Here is a 12754-nt window from a genome sequence, read left to right as displayed (position 1 = left end):
GCATCGCGGTGTAGCTTGCTGTCCAGGTTTCGAGAGGGTGCGTTTCTGGATGAGGTATCGAATATATTGCTTCCCCCTACTTATACCTCCCGAGGAGATCACGAATGTAAAATTAGAGAGATTCGAGCGCTCACGGAGGCTTTCCGGCAGTCGTTCTTCCCGCGAACCATACGCGACTGGAATAGGAAAGGGAGGTAACGACAGTGGCACGTAAAGTGCCCTCTGCCACACACCGTTGGGTGGCTTGCGGAGTATAAATGTAGATGTAGATGTACCACTGCGGCAAGGCCGTTGGCCTTTCCTCCTACTAACCGGTATTATTTTTCTTCTTTAACGATAGCCGTACTGACTGTACAGTTTCATTTGGCACACGGGGTCACGGTCAATAATATTGCAATCCAGTAGGCCGATAAGGAAGGGGGAGGTTACAGGCTGTTGTGGAACCGATCAGTGCGACATTCCGTGTGGTACAGCAACATGTCTGCAAGACATAATTTGAGTGCTTGTGATCACGGACGGACAGCCGGACGGCTCAGAGCCGGTCGAAGTGTCACTACTGCTGGCACACTAATGGATGCGTCCGAAAGTGTCATATCGCGATTAAGAAAGGAATTTTTTGGAATTTTGTGTTAAGGTCTTATAGGACCAAACTGCTGAGGTCATCCGTCAAGCTTACACACTACTTCAAAATGGTTCAAATGGCTCTGAGCACTATGGGACTTAACATCTATGGTCATCAGTCCCCTGGAACTTAGAACTACTTAAACCTAAGTAACCTAAGGACATCACACAACACCCAGCCATCACGAGGCAGAGAAAATCCCTGACCCCGCCGGGAATCGAACCCGGGAACCCGGGCGTGGGAAGCGAGAACGCTACCGCACGACCACGAGATGCGGGCTACACACTACTTAATCTAACTTAAGCTGACTTACGCTAAGGACAACACACACTCCCATGCCTGAGAAAGGACTCGAACCTCCGACGGGGGGAGCCGCGCGGACCGTGATAAGGCGCCTGAGACCGCTCGGCTACCCCACGCGGCGAATGGGAAAGGACGTTGCGTTGAAGGTGGGGGGGGGGGGGTTGGGGGGGTTGAGTGGTGGCACTCTGGTGGTCGTAGACTGACCACCACACGGCAAGAGGATCGATACGTAGCCCTAGTGGCGAAAAGGAACAGACACTGTAAGGTGTCAGGCAAATCCTTCCATGAAAACCCTGACTTGATAAGCAAATCCAGTAGTATGTCACATAGCTCCGAATAAATCGTGACATTAAATTAACCAAAGTAATACGAGTAACGAGTGAGCAAATGGAATACCACAGACTAACACAAGAATGCCTAAATGCATGTCATACCTTCCCACCGTGAGACAGACGCAGTTCCGAGGGGAGAAACGAGAACAGAAGCCGAGAGCAGAACCGGGTTAAGCTAGAAGGCCCTACGATAAGGGAAGGACATCCACGTCGCTAGCTAACCACCAGGACCACCCCCCAGCCCATGTTAAAAGCTAGAGCCCTCCAGAAGAATATAAATCTTACGATAACACTAAAAGGGCCACACCAGCCGCAAGTTTTAGCGTGAGACTTTTTCGCGTCTGTGTTACGTTGCAAACGTTAAAAACATGGCCCCACCACGAAAAGTAACCGCCAGTACTACCCCCCAGCCCATGTTAAAAGATAGAGCCTTCCAGAAAAACAGCATAGATCTTACGATAACACAAAAAGGGCCACACCAGCCGCAAGTTTTAGCGTGAGACTTTTTCGCGTCTCTGTTACGTAGCAAACGTTAAAAACATTGCCCCACCACGAAAAGTAACCGCCAGGACTACCCGCCAGCCCATGTTAAAAGATAGAGCCCTCCAGAAGAACAGTATAGATCTTACGATAACACTAAAAGGGCCACACCAACTGCAAGTTTTAGCGTGAGACCTTTTCGCGTCTCTGTTACGTTGCAAACTTTAAAAACATTGCCCCACCACGAAAAGTATAACGTTTCTCATTGGATAGACAGAATTTTTGTAGGCGGAGCTTAAGGTTAACATTGAGACTCTGATTGGTCAGATGAAAACACAGCCAGACAGATTTTTTTTAAAACCAACTTCGGTAAATTGCAGTAAGGAGAAGTTAGGAAAGAGTTGCTTCGGAGACGGCGAGCTGTATGGAGCTGCGCCGGCCACCGCCCCCTGACGAACACCGACAAGGTAATGAACGCACGCGATGCCGCATTTTTGAGCGCATAGGGCTTCACTCAGAACTGCAGAAGTCTCATCTGTTACATACCCTTTTTACGTAATATTAGTGTCGATCGTCAATTGAAGCTCATGGTATTCACATTTGCTACGTAAGTTAAAATCTGAAACGCAATGATTTTTCTGTTATATAATTATTCAGAAGCCACATCAGCGACTGTAATTTACGACAAGTTAGATAAGTAATTAAAGATAATTGAGGGTCACTGTAGACCATTTTGATAGTTTTCTCTTTTGTAAAACTTAATTTAAACCTAGATTTTAGATGTGATATGGCATAGGTCATCCTTCGATCCATTGTAGAACTTGGAAACCCATTCAGGGAATATTCTTTCACACTTTTGTTGAACGCAGTTGGTTTTTATCATCCTGTATTAAAACATTTCCGTTTATCAATAGTGCAATTTATAAACAATGTTTTGTGAGTAGAATAAAATTTCCAATGGTAAACTTAACTGCTTTTTCGACGTTATTTTACCAGCTAACTAAAAATAGGAAAGCCTTGAACCCCTTCCACTAAATTTAGTTAGTATTAAGATTCTTTTACAGGGAGTGCAGTGGAGCTGACGCTGAAATCATTAGGTATTTGGTTATATCATCGCTAGTCTCACTGAACTCTTCTGAACTCTACATGTCATGTGTGGTCTGGCGTCTCCTTACCAGCAACAGGTCCCAGGTTCAAACTAGTCAATTCCCTAAAAAACACGCTCAGCGCGTCGTTGCGCGAAAGTGGTAGGGAGACACGACATAGAACAACAAACACCACGCAGAATGTTAGAACACCTCACTCCTAGGCAGATCGCTGTAGACCTTGGGACTGTTAACGGTAGACGCGTCTCTGCCAGAATTACTTCGCACCGATTACACCAGGCTGGTTTGTATGCTCGAAATCCTGTTGAATGCATCCCAGTTCAGCTATGCCATCGTCGAGAATAAGTTCGTTGCGGTCAAAACCAGGGGTCCAGAGTGATGTTTTCCGACGAATCCTGCTTCTCTGTGGCAAGTGGTTCTGGCCACCAGTTGGTGTGGAGAGACAGGGAAACAAGTTACACACCACAGAATTTTCATGAACGCTATCGGCTTGGCCTAGGTGTTACAGTGTGGCTAGGCATTAGGCACAGTGGCCGACCATTGCTGCATTTCTGTGCTCTAGGTACGCTGCGCGGGATTAGCCGAGCGGTCTGAAGCGCAGTGGTCATGGACTGTGCGGCTGGTCCCGGCGGAGGTTCGAGTCCTCCCTCGGGCATGGGTGTATGTGTTTGTCCTTAGGATGATTTAGGTTAAGTAGTGTGTAAGCTTAGGGACTGATGACCTTAGCAGTTAAGTCTCACAAGATTTCACACACATTTGAACATTTTTTTTTTTTTGCTCTGGTACCGTTACAACACAGCGGTATTGCAGGGATATTATTTTGGATTATATCTGTCTCTTTATGGACGCGGCAGGTCCCGAATTTCTGTTTACGGACGGTAGTGCCAGACCACATAGGACCGCTGAGGTGTCGGAATCATTGGGAAGTGAAGATACCGAACTTCTGGAATGGCTGCCTACTCCCCGGACCTAAATTCTATAGAGCATGCCCAGAACCGTGCCAGAATTGAACATCACCTTGAGAGGGGAACGGAACAATGTCCCCCAAGGACTTCTCAGCAGTTTGGTACCAGGACGAATAACAGGTGTAAAATGTCAATTAGTGCCCAAGGAGGGCACATTCCTCACTGAGAGTCCGATATCGACCTATATGTTCAGAGTCTGACCTGTGTAAAACATGAGCGTTATTTAAGCCTGTTATCCTGCATTCCCATGTGGTGAAATCTGAACCTTTTTTCGTTATAAATATACGACTCTTCCTCTATTACGTACAAACTGTGTTTCGTCCTTAATTCACTGTGATTATTCCTGTCGAAAAATGTCTCTGTTCCTTAGCTATTGTGAATCAATCTTGCTCATTGACCAAGAAGAGTTTTCATTTATTCCAATGTACATCACAATATGGCGTAAATACGCGGCAAACGTTTACACGTTGAAAGGTGGCTACACTGAGTCACAGCGCCAGAGATTGCGCCAAAGAGTATTATTCAGCCGCCTCCACTGGCAGTGCTTGTTGAGATGTGGTAGTGGAGAGTGCTTGTCGAGAAGTCGTCGTGGAGAGTGCTTATTGAGAAGTGGGCAGTAGGAGTTCCGATGTAGCCGTGACTAGTTGTGAGCATGTTGTATGCAGTTGTTCTGATGGGCTAGACAGCCGATGCTGTTCGATTGCGGATGTTGTAATGATCAGAGTGTATGTTTCGTCAATATATATGAAAGTAATAAATTTTTTTTATTTTTATTTCAAATGTCTTGAACAATAATGCCTCTTGGTCACAGGTTCAGTCAACAAAGCATCTGGCTTGTGTTCATGTATTAGAGTGTAATTCTGGTTTTTATGTGCAAGTATAGTATTTCAGTTCTATTTAATTAATTCAGTGTAAATGGTATTTAAAATATCTTGTCTTTTTGAGGAAGAACCGTGCCAGATGTGTACGTTGAATCGCACGTCCACACACAGAACAGTTACATTTGTGCATTGTTGTTTCGTAGCTTTTATAGTTTCTGGGGATTTAATTAATTAATTGTGTTAACGGAAGTTTTCCTTCATTCTTTGTTGTTGTTCTATGCAGCCACATTGCGTACTAATACCAGTCGGGGCCAACCGGTTACGAGACTTCGTAGCCGGACATTCAGCTACTAAAAATCAAAATTATTTGCATTATATTTAATTAAGCCCCCATGCACGTGGCGACCCTGCCAAGCACTCTCCACTACCACATCTCAACAAGCACTGCCAGTGGAGGCGGCTGAATAATACTCTTTGGCGCAATCTCTGGCGCTGTGACTCAGTGTAGCCACCTTTCAACGTCTAGTTTGGATAGCTTTCAAAGGCAAAAAGAACACTTTTTCCCCTTAATATTTACCTTTATTAATTTCACAATGGAAGAAAGAAGGCTGACAGATTCAGTACACGTGTGGAGCGCCTGTGGATTATTACGATCAGTACCGCAGAGTTTTTTACTTACGCCATGATACCGAGATTATATTCCAGTAGTTTTCCATTGAGCTCACAATTGGCAGAGGGAATTTCCTGAATCATTTAGGGGAAAAAGCAAACAACCATTTGTTCAAGTTAGTATGTAGAATCTATCAGAGTGGAGACATATTGTCACGTAGAAGAACGTGTAATTAGATGAGTGACGAACACTAACTTCACTTAACGAAGGTTTATTGGCCGCGCGGGATTAGCCGAGCGGGCTAAGGCGCTGCAGTCATGGATTGTGCAGCTGGTCCCGGCGGAGGTTCGAGTCCTCTCTTGGGCATGACCGAGCGAGGTGGCGCAGTGGTTAGCACCCTGGACTCGCATTCGGGAGGACGACGGTTCAATCCCGCGTCCGGCCATCCTGATTTAGGTTTTCCGTGATTTTCCTAAATCCCTCCAGGCAAATGCCGGGATGGTTCCTTTGATAGGGCACGGCCGACTTCCTTTCCCATCCTTCCCTACCCAGATGAGACCGATGACTTCGCTGTTTGTTCTCCTTCCGCAAACAACCTAACCTAAGAATGAGATTTTCACTCTGCAGCGGAGTGTGCGCTGATATGAAACTTCCTGGCAGATTAAAACTGTGTGCCCGACCGAGACTCGAACTCGGGACCTTTGCCTTTGAAACGTCCCCTTAGAACAATTTATACAAGACTGAGCTTAAACTGACACACAATATTTTTAGCGCAACGCAATCTGACTTTCAGAAATCCCTACAAAAGAATGGCCCTGACTAACATTAACCTATACATTTCACAAATCGCTTACCTCACAAAAATCTTGGTTACTCGAACTACTGCAATAAAGCAAGCGCCAATACTGCCAGCTAAATAAAAGATTCAAACTACAGAAGGCACTAACTACTGATAGGGATAGTTAGCAAATGAAAGATATTAATAGAGAACAAACAATGTATTTACCTTAATAGTCATAATATATATAGCAGTTCATGACAAATTACAAAACTCCGCCATCTCTCTCCCCACATCCACCACTGCTGGCGGCTCACATCCAACTGCACAACGCTATGCGCTGTTCACATCCAGCTGTCGCTGCCCAACACTACAATGGCAGACAACAATGCAAACTAGACACAGACTGCACACAGCACAGCCAGTGATTTTTATACAGCGGTGGCGTTACCAATAAAAAAACCTAAACAGCCTACTTACATAGCCCCCATGCTCCCCACAAAAAATTTTACAAATTGTTTTGGGCAGTGGCCAATAATGATTTGATAAAATTTTTCATAATTACAATAACAAAGATATCAAATGCACACACTTATTGATACAATGTTGGTCAAAAGCTAAAATTTTCTCACAGTCTATAAAGACAGTCCTGATTCATCACAGTAAAATTACAGTGTTTTTCTTTTTTTTCAAAGTCTGAACAGTAAAAGAAAATGCACACGGAAGTAGTGGATTTCCATGCAGTCTTCAAGAAGTAGTGTTGTCCTTCCAACGGAAAGATAGTGCTGACTCTTGACATGCTGACAGGTAATGGGCCACAACAGAGCAAACCCACCGCAGAGTCAGTCGAAGTTTTGAGGAATATTGGTGGGTAGGTCATCACAGAGCAGACCCACTGTAGTCCTGGTAGAGATTACGGTATTGGTGGGCCACCAGAGGTGCAGACCCACTGCAGTCCTTGTAGAAATAATGGTATTGATGGATCATCAAAGATGTAGACCCACTGTAGTCCTTGTAGAGATAATGGTACTGGTGGGCCATCAAAGATGCAGATCCGCTGTAGTCCTTGTAGAGATGGCCAGCAACCATCTGTTGCGACTGTGCAGGTACACAATCACCATCGAAGACTCTTGCGGACAATATAGCAAGTCCATAAACCACCACTTGTGCACTCACAAAGTTTTTTAATTTTCCTTAGAACCAGCAATGCTGTTATCCAGTCCCTTGCTGAATTATCAACACACGTGCAAGCACTAACAGTCCCTACTTCTCACATATTGTCCATATACTATGACTAACAGAAACGTGTGCAGTGAAATGTAACTTAATTTGAAGAACTGGTGTCTATACAATTATAAATTTACAACATCAAAAGACAATTACAAAGGTACAAAATACATCATTAAAGAACATAATAGTACAGATAACATTTGTAGTAATATGGGCTTTACAAAAGAATCGAAATAACATATACATCAGTGTTACAGGAATTATGACATAAGTAAATATATAAAAGATCAGAATAACTTTTGAAACATCAACTTCACACATGAGCATTAAAACGAACAGCATTAAAACAGAAAAAATAATGTCTAAACACCTTTATGAAGAAAATAACATATTATAAATGCAAATTATATTTGAGGATAACAGTATTCCTCATCATAGTGAATGTAGCTTAGTATTAGAAAAATTCTACAACATAAATCGTATCAGATAAACACATAAAGACAGGATGAACACAAATACACAAGGGTACACAAACATATAGCGGAATAATACGAAAGGAAAGGACAGGGTTTGTTCCACTGCAGTATTTTGCAAACAAAACTTTCTTTACTTCTTGGAGATCTCCCTTTATTCATCATTATTCCCAAAAAGTCCTATCTATACCTCCTTCCTGTATTCTATTCATATATCTTTCAAATAATTATTTCTGATTGTACAATACTCATTTTGGGCCAAATCTTTTTTCATATAACTTCGCAATGCATTCTTTATCTATTCTCCATAGTCAGTTTCTTATAGAGTCTACCCCTCTTAAGCTAACTTAAATCTACTGAGCTCAGATGCTAAACTAAGGGACGAGGCAATGCAGCACAAAACAATTAACACAAACATCAATGACAAAAAATTTAAATAGGCAAAGCAATTGCAATATTACAACTAATATAAGGCACTGTGCAGCAAACAAGAAAAATAAATGCGTAGTAAACTGGCTTAACAGCGTAATAGAAAGTCAAATTCAGTAACATTATGTCTGGCAAACAGCAGCAGCAAATAAAAAAAACATATCTAAACATGACATAGCTCAAGCAGAAAAAATAGTACACTAAAGATAACAATGCAGATAAGGGAAATGTATAATCACACCATCATGTCTAAGTAATTAAAGTGGTGCACCACAACAACTTATTGTAAAAAAAATATTACCATGTACTTGAAAAGAAAATTATGTGTGCAGTTACTGTTACTAGTCCCTTCTTATTGTTCTTTCCTTTCCCAGTGCTCCTTTTCTTTAAGAATGTGGATTACAAAATTATTATTTAATAGAGCTGTTGACAGAAAGTGTTCACATTAGCAAATGCATTTTATTTTATAAAAGCAATGCTGCAACACAGCTGGAAACTAGATATAAAAATGAAATAAGCAACTATGAAAAGCAAAGCATAAAAATATCATTCAATAGTCATGTGACATTTCATAAGTTAGTAGAAATTCTCTCAACTCTCATAGAAAGACGCTTGGCATAATCAGGTGTGCAGATGTACCTTTCCAAGTAATGAGTGTTTCGTATTTGCGATGCTTTCTCTAAAGGAATGTCAATGGCGAGGATAATGGCCTCTTTTTTTTCTCCACCTAATGGCTTTCTTTTGTCAGATGACTACCTCTCAGCTGGGCGCCAAAAACTCATTACGTCAAGGTCACTTACCTTTCTTAACGAAATATTTACGACAGCAGTTTCCGCTACAGTGACAGTCTCATATAAAAATTTCATAGGTCGAAAATTTGCGTTACAAATGTGTAAAAACAAAATCCTGTAAATATAACAGTGTCCAAAAAATTTTCGGCGGCATTGTGATACATTCACGCATTTACACACATTTCATAACTCTTAAAGTACGATTTTTGGTTTCCAACAACCTTTTCCGCAAATCAGAGTCCCTAAACACTACTCATTATTCCTTACCTCATTATACATATACATATTTGTCGACACTTCTTCAATATTTCATCATGAGAAATACGTAGCATAATAAACATTCCTCAACAACATAATACACATCGTCGTCGTAATAATATCATAACACCTCAGTCAAATCTCAAAAACGTCGTAGCTTTCTGCAATAATTTCAAACCCTAAAAAATATTCACTGCTCATTTCAATAATGTCATCTACCTCAAACGTACTTTAAAAATCATGATCTCATACCAAATACAACATTCAAAGCTCTCATAGTATCACAATGGTTCCGAAAAATACGAGCAGTTCACAAAGTACAGACAAAATACAATTTCATAAGTGTGAAGTTACCCAACTGTGTAATTGTGTAAACATGTGTCACGGATGTAGCAAAAAAAAACGTTTATCTCTCAGTTAAATGATCAGATAGCTGTGTAATTCTGTTAGAGAAATATGGTACCGATGTGTAAAGTTGTATAAGCAAATACCATATTAGCTAGGGCTCCTTGTGCTTGCCAAACACACGGTACACAAAGCAGGCGTGTACCCCCCTGAGGATTAATGTAATTATACCCTCAGGTGTTACAGATTACAGCAATGGAATGAAATGTATCACGGAAAACCTTTGTATCATTGTACTCCAAATATCTTAAAAAATGCATGTTTTAAGTGCGAAATTAATCACCCAAATACGTGTCCTGTAGCGCTAAATGTGCGTCTTGCTGTAAGATCATCTCCGTGGAAGTGTCGTAGTTATCGTCCTCCGAAAGCTAAGTTCTGCAGAAGCCAATGTACTTACCTCATGATACACCAAATTTCAAGTAAACCAAAACGTTGCATTAAAATCTCATTAGCAGTACTGGTAAATGTTCTAAGTATTTGAGCCTTATAGTCGTTACATAATCGTGCAACTAACAAGCAAGAATGTACACACACAATAACACTGTGACGTCTGTTCACTATAACAATGCATTCGTAATTTCTGTTTAAAAATGTTCCCTAGGTTCTAGACTGGATATTTAACTTCAAACATTGTTGCATGTTAACAGCTTCTTAAGTCTGACAAAGCATACTAGAAATGTGAAGTGAAAAGTTTTATGGCAAAGACAAAGTTAAAAAGCATATTATCTTCCAATAAACGGTTTTACATGTGAAATGTGGTGTAAACCTTTACTCTTCCTAGCACGCAGACTTTCAACTGAAAAGCAATTGTCATGTTTTATACGTCGGTAAGGAATGCTAAAATTTTTCTCAAGGTTAGCGTCTATGTTATTTTTCTCTGAGCGAGCCGGCGCACGCAGTTGCCTGTGGTGCGAGTCATTGTCTGTTACTTTGTTGGCGCGCGTCGTTATTGGGATTTGGAGACCTAACTTCTACAAATTCACGTTGTCGAAAGTACCCTGCTCTGTTTGAATCCCGCCAGTTCTGATGAAATTCAGGTCTGTCGTTATGATTATCTCGTCTGTCGTCATGTCGGTAGTTCCTGTAGTTTCTTGTCTGTCGGTCATGTGGTGGAGAATTTCTCCCGGAATCGTAACTGCGCGCTGAACTGTTGCGTCTGAAGTTATTCTGTCTCCCTTGATAATAATTGTTTTTGTTCCCATATTGCCTGTTTCTATGGTAATCTCTGTCATATTCATTACTACGGAAATGCGATCTTTCTCTGTAACTAGTATTACTCTGCTAGTGGTTGTCATATGGGTGGTGTCTGTTTTGGTCACGATTTGCGTTGTAAGAATAGACTTGTCGTGTCCAGTTATTGTTTCTGTCGTCACGGAATTGTGACGGATGTGACCTGTAGTGATTGTTTTCCTGTATTCGCATCCGGCGACTGTCTGTGTCAATTTATAATTCTTGTAGGAGTCCCTGAAAACCTCCAATGTCGTCTTTGCAACGTCCTGCCAAAATAATATTTCTTAAATGTTCAGGCAATTTCATTAAGCAAATGCGGATGACTTCTGAGGGGCTGTATGGGTTTGAAAGATACTGATTCTTATGCAACATGTCTTCAAAATATTTGACAACACTGGAAAATTCAGATTGTTCAAAGTGTTTCATCATCATGATGCTATGTTTTACTAGGTCTTGTGTAGCTTGAGACCAATAAGCTGAGAGGAAGGCATGGTAAAATTCTCCTTCACTGTGACAATCGTGAATGACCGATCGCATTCTTATAGCTGGTTCATTCTCTAAGTAGCCACACATAAATTCTAACCTGTGCTCCAATGACCAGTTGGGAGGAAAACAATGAGAAAATTGATGGAGCCATGCTTGTGGATGAATGTCGTTGCCAGAATTCTTAAATGTTTTGAATTTACGTGTAGTAATGAACAGCTTATAGTCAAAGGCATCATGTCGGCGAGTCGCATATCGGTCATTGTTAGGTCGTGTCGGCGGTTCCACCTCAAAGTTCGGTGCACCTTGCCAATTTCTTTCATAATTTCCGAAATGCCCTGTGTTATTATTTTGCGGCATTTCCGTATTTCTAAGTCCCTCTTCCCGTGTTGGAGCGCGAGTGTCCTGTGAAATACGTAATTCTTGTATTACCTGTGTCAGCTGATCTTGTACTTCCCGGATTTCTCTTTGGTGTTGCATATTAATTTGATTCAGATTTTGTTTCAGTTTCCTAATTTGTTCGCTCTCTTCTGTGTCACTAAAGACTACCGGTTTTGTGTCATTCAGATTATCATCTACCTTCGTAGATAAGTTAGTGAACTGATCCGAAAGTTCGGCTACTTTCTCCGATAGTGTACTTATTTCCTCAGTGTGTTTTTCTGAACCAAGTTTCAGAGTGTCCATTTGTGTTGAAATCGTATCTACTGTGTCCTTTAAGTTTTCTTGAGTTTTTGCAAGTTGCGTAACCGAATCGGTAGATGCAACTGAGTCAATTTTAGCTTGCAAGGTGTCGTGATTTTCATGAACAATAGTTTGCAGTTCTTTTATGGCTGCTTCATGATTCTGTAATGCATTTTCATGACGCGAAAAAATAGGTTGGAAATGCTCACAAATTTGTGTTTTTACGTCATTACAGACTTTTTGACATTTCGATTCGATGTTATGTAACTCAGTAGTTAAATCTTCACGTGTTTGTTCAAGCGTGGTGTCTAACTTTTTAAGATTTTGTTCCATTGTGTCTAACTTTTGAAGCTTTTGCTGTGTTTGTCTCTAATTTTGTTCCATTGTGTCTAACTTTTGAAGATTTTGTTCCATTCTGTCTAACTTTTGTAGCTTTTGCTGTGTTTGACTCTGATTTTGTTTCATTTGTTGCATTAATTGCAATAATAATGTATTAGTGTCTGGAATATGTTCCTCTATGCTTTTCGGCAGTGCATTTGCACCGGCAACATTCACATTTTGACAAGCAGAAAATGTGTCTTGACTTATTTGAGAAAACGGTGAGGACCCAAAACCTGAATCTACAGTATTTGCAAGATTGTGTCCTGTCATTTCGTATTCCTTAGGCGAGCTGTTGCCGAGCGATCGATCGATAATGCTTCCCTGTTCACTAACTGTTTCACTGCCTACGCCATTGTTTGCCGCCCGCTCCATTTCC

Source organism: Schistocerca americana, chromosome 2 (assembly GCF_021461395.2).
Source record: "Schistocerca americana isolate TAMUIC-IGC-003095 chromosome 2, iqSchAmer2.1, whole genome shotgun sequence".
NCBI lineage: Eukaryota > Metazoa > Arthropoda > Insecta > Orthoptera > Acrididae > Schistocerca > Schistocerca americana.
This window is presented reverse-complemented; position numbering follows the sequence as displayed.